The sequence below is a fragment of the Olea europaea genome, unplaced genomic scaffold, assembly GCF_002742605.1.
Source record: "Olea europaea var. sylvestris unplaced genomic scaffold, O_europaea_v1 scaffold1467, whole genome shotgun sequence".
In the NCBI taxonomy this organism is placed as follows: Eukaryota; Viridiplantae; Streptophyta; class Magnoliopsida; order Lamiales; family Oleaceae; genus Olea; species Olea europaea.
In genome coordinates, this window is record NW_019232225.1 from 201,920 (window position 1) to 206,915 (window position 4,996).

Below are 4,996 nucleotides of genomic sequence, written 5' to 3' on the forward strand. Positions count from 1 at the left end.
TCTGTGTGGATCACCGTTGGAGGCTGGACAATTGGACAGCTGTGGTGGCAAATCAAGGTTGATGGAACAAAAAGAAAAGCAAATAGATTGCAGATCTAGAAAAGGTACAATCTTATCACAATTTCTATCTAAACACAAAGACGATTCTTGATGGGAATCGAAAATTATTTTAAATTCCGCTGTGCATGTATAAGTAGATTCCTAACATCCCATACAGGAGTCCTTCTCTGGTAACCTTAAATAGGCAAGAATAAACATGCAGCATGTGAAATGAAGACTTTGTAATGCCCTATGTTAATTAAAAATTAAAACAAAGCATGTGCCAAGATGATTACAGATATATTCTCTCATTGCCATAGTACCCAAATAAACAAACAGTACCAAGTTTCTGTGGGATTGAGAACTTATAGCATTGTACTGTAAGTTCAAGTGAAGCTCCGGATACATTAAACCATTCAATATATCAGTTTTTCTAAAACATATAAGTATATTAAGTACATTATGTCACTCGTTAGCACTTTTGCCTGTTAAATGTATGTAGAGTGAAAACGAGAGAGAACATTATTAGCCAAAGAAGAAACATAAAATAGCCATGCATACAAATTGATGTAGGGCACATCCATCATTAGAGAGTCTATGACCCGTTTCGAGGCATTAATATGTCGTCGTGACATTGAAGCATCTAATGCCACTGCCTTCAAATTTTAAAATCAAAGCCTTAATCTGATACACACCCAAGTAATTAGAGGACGCTTTGAGATTCAATAATTGGAAATTACACCTTAGTTCCTATTTGTTCTCAACAATCTCACCCCAGTACTCACTGTCTTTCTAGTACACATAAAAGTAGGGTTTTTTAGTTAAGTAGACTATTGATTGTTAAATACAAAGTTATGTTGAAATCATATTTTGTTCCAATTCTTCAGTTCTTTTGAATTTCTCTGTGTGCATATCTCGCGTCTAAATTAAAATTTAAGCCAGTAAAATACAATTTTTATCCACACATTCTAGGGACCCACAACTTATTATTCATTTTTTATCCACATATTTCATGGGGCCATTGCTTAAATTATAATTTGAACACTTCCAAACAAGAACCATCTCTCCTCTACTGTCCTTGATTCTCTTTCCAATTTTGCATCAAATTCATTAAACCTCTGTTTGGCTAAATTTATAAATGGTAAAACTTCATTTTTAACCACACATTACAATGGACCAACAAGTACTATCCACTTATTAACCACTCATTTATATTTACTTATAAATTAAATCGTTAAGAAATTCTTGCCAAACAAAGCATAAGTAAAAACCCTTTTTTTGGCCATATCGGCAAGGTTATAGTTTTATGGTAATTTGTATATATCACAGGGAAATGGGGGAAATTGTACAAGGCAGAGTCTCAGTAAATGTGACCTAATTCTTACATTGAGAAATTGATGCAGTTTCACTAACTTTATCCCTCAATTGACTGCAGGTTTCAATAAGAGCAGCTTTCTTACTGGTCACCTAACAAATTGAAACAATGGAAAACGAGAAAAGATAGAATTATGAGATAAAACTAATCATTACAGGATTCCAATAAATGAGAAAAAGAATGGCACTGCCAAACAAAACTAAAAGTAAAGGAATGGTATAGAAGTTTGACTACTCAAATGATGTTTTGTGAATCCATATAAATCACCGGACAAAACGATCTCTTGGAAAATTTATAAGCCAGCACATATTTAAATACTCACACGATATTCCGGAGTTTTCCAAATTCATACCTCTTTGAAGTCTAGTTCCACATACAGATAAGGTGCTTTCCCTTCATCCTGTAAAAGAAGAAAACAGTTAGCTTAAAGAATCACAAATATATTTCATATTTTCGGAGTTAAATTAGCATATTTAAAAGATTTATGTCAGTAGCCGTACCAACTCTAAGTTAAGCACAGAGACATACAAGCATGCATGGAAGGATCCATGTAAGTCTAGTATTGAACTGAAATTCTATCCACTTTACAGGTTTCCATTGGACTCGAGTATGACAACTCCATCCATCAAAATGGACCTTCCGAAATCCCAATACATGGGTCATCAAACATTGTCTGTATCTCTCTCAGTATGGATAGTACACTACAATTTTTCTGGACAATAGATCCCCTTTCATACATGTCATACAATGAAACTAATTCTTCCACTCCGACCAAGTAGATATTCTGTCACATTGGCGGATCCAGCAACTGATGAGCCCTGCGGCACGGATCCGCCAGAAGGAATTTTTTTTTTTTGTTGATAATGACTAAAATTTTATATTACTTGGTTGAAGCTTCCACAACCATGTGGGAGGTCCCGGGTTCGATTTTGTTTCAAAGCAATCTATTGTTCAATTTTTCTAAATCAATGATTTTTGCTAAAACTAACGCAAGAAAAGGAATTCGAACCCTTGGCCCCTTATTAAGATTGTTGGGGACTTGACCATCATTGCATTCCTTGACATGTGACCATGAAGTGTAACAATATATATCTTCAAGTATATTGATTTTAATGCAAACAAAAGGATTCAAATTTCGAACCTTCGACCTTCCTTTGAATTATGAATAATATACAGTGCTTGACCAGATTGAATTTAGTTAACAAGTGCCATAAAAACCATATATATTCACATTTAGCATAAATAATTGTTATATTTAATTTTAAGTATTTTATTGTGACCAAAGATTAACCGGCGACCACCCGTGGTCACTCCGAATCCTAGATTCGCCAGTGGATATTCACCATTCTTATTGCAAAAGGATATGCAATTCAAGTGTAATAATATGCTTACAGAGGCGCACGTGAATGGGGGCATGGTGTATGAGAAGTGTCAACATCAGGAAGCATAGAAATCGCAGATCCATGCACACACTGCTTTCTTGTTTAACAAGAAGTATTACAGAAGATGAAAGACAAAAGGAAGGAGAACGCAAACTTATGAAAGCAAAAGATAGTACTTATATCAATTACTCAGATTCATTGTGACAAAAAATATTCATGTCTCCCGTGAAAGCTCAAGCACCTGCAACTGAAAATATGTCGTATCAAAGCCAGCTCCAATTGACAGTATTTGCTTCTTGGTGTTGCCTTGCTCATCAGTTTTCAATTCACAATTAAGAAATTGATGAAAAAGCTTTCTGACTGCAGCATACCGGGCAAATTATCCTTGAGATTACAAAAAGAAAAATGAAACCATAGTATTACAAACAGGATCCAAAAAAACATAGATGAAAACATAAAATCGCAGATTACATCATAAACCCTAAATCGCAACATCAAGGCTTAGATCTCTCAATCGAAGGCTCAGACCACGCCCATGTTACCATCACAGAGGCACCGAGACTCAAACACAAACCCTCACAACCCAACACACCAAGGTCACTTCACTGGACTCAAGAAATCAAACTGCCTACCTTCGGTCGATTACTCACACAAAGGAGAATCACACAAGAATACGATTATCACAAAGATAATCAACCATAAATCTCACAAAGAGAAGAAGGAAGGGTCACACAGACAGGGAACACGAAGGTTCCAGAAGGCAGAGAGAAAGAAAGAAAACAGAAATGACGATCCAAGAGCCAAACAAGGAGTAAGGGGGATATTTATAGGTAATATCATCAACCGTTGATCAGCGGGTCAATCCAACGGTCCAAGAGCGACTAAGGTGTGTGGGCTGGATATTGGGCTCGGTTAAGTGGGCCTTCTAGGTATATAATTAATGGACCAAGTATTAAATCCATTTTGGGCCTTTTCATCATTGCCTAACAGTTGGATTGGATCAAATGGCATCACAGCCCAACAGATCTCCACCTTGATGCCAGTGATCATACAAGAAGCCTAATAAATGTAAAACACAATTTAAATGTCCTTCTCAAGAAGACAGCTTCCCAGCATTCTCAACAAGCATCAACCTTAGCACCTGTGCAGAACAAAACACTTAACCAGCATCAATGTTCAAATTTTGTAAACAAGACTTAAATTTGTTTAAAGGAATTACCTTAGTACCTACATCAGCTGGATTATATTGAGTTGCAATTTTCTGAAGTAATATAAGTTCTTTAGAAACAACATCTCTAATAAAATGCAACTTAATATCAATATGTTTTGTTCTTTCATGAAAAACAGGATTTTTACATAGGTGAATTGCACTTTGACTATCAGAATACAAGACAACATGGTTACTCAATTCATTTATTTCAGATAATAAGCCCTTAAGCCATAATGCTTCTTTTATTGCTTCAGTTGCAGCAACATACTCAGTTTCAGTAGTGGATAGAGCAACAATAGGTTGAAGTTGAGATTTCCAACTAATGCATGTATTACACAAAGTAAACATATAAGAAGTAGTAGATTTCCTATTGTCTCTATCTCCGGCAAAATCTGAATCTACAAAACCCTTAAGTACAACACCTTCATTACAAGCACTAAAGATTAAACCAACATGTGAAGATCCTTTCAAGTACCTCAACAGCCATTTTAGAGCAACCCAATGGTCTGGTCCTGGATTAGCCATAAATCTACTAAGTGAACCAATAGAATGAGCTACATCAGGCCTAGTACATACCATAGTGTACATGACAGAACCTACGGCATTAGCATAAGGTACATTTTCCATTTGCCTAATGTCAGATTCATTTATAGGACATTGCTCTTTACTAAGTTTAAAATGGCTGGCCAATGGAAGTGAAACAGATTTAGAATTATGCATGGCAAACTTAGTCAACATTTTTTCTATATATGCAGTTTGCTTCAAGTACAGTATCCTACTGTGCCTTTTCCTAGTGATTTCCATACCTAAGATTCTCTTTGCATGTCCTAGGTCTTTTATTTCAAATTCAGCACTTAAAGACTCTTTTATCTGATTAATAACATACATATTCTGACCAATCAGCAAGATATCATCCACATAAAGAAGTATAAATGCAACAATAGCATTTTCATCATTTCTTTTAAAGTAAAGACAATGGTCATATTCACT

General features: G+C 35.5%; 1 pseudogene; it reads right to left on the bottom strand.

Annotated features, from left to right (window-relative positions):
- LOC111376176 overlaps positions 1-3,184 on the bottom strand; it is a 20,409-nt pseudogene extending 17,225 nt beyond the window's left edge.
- Positions 3,185-4,996: the final 1,812 nt, after the last annotated feature.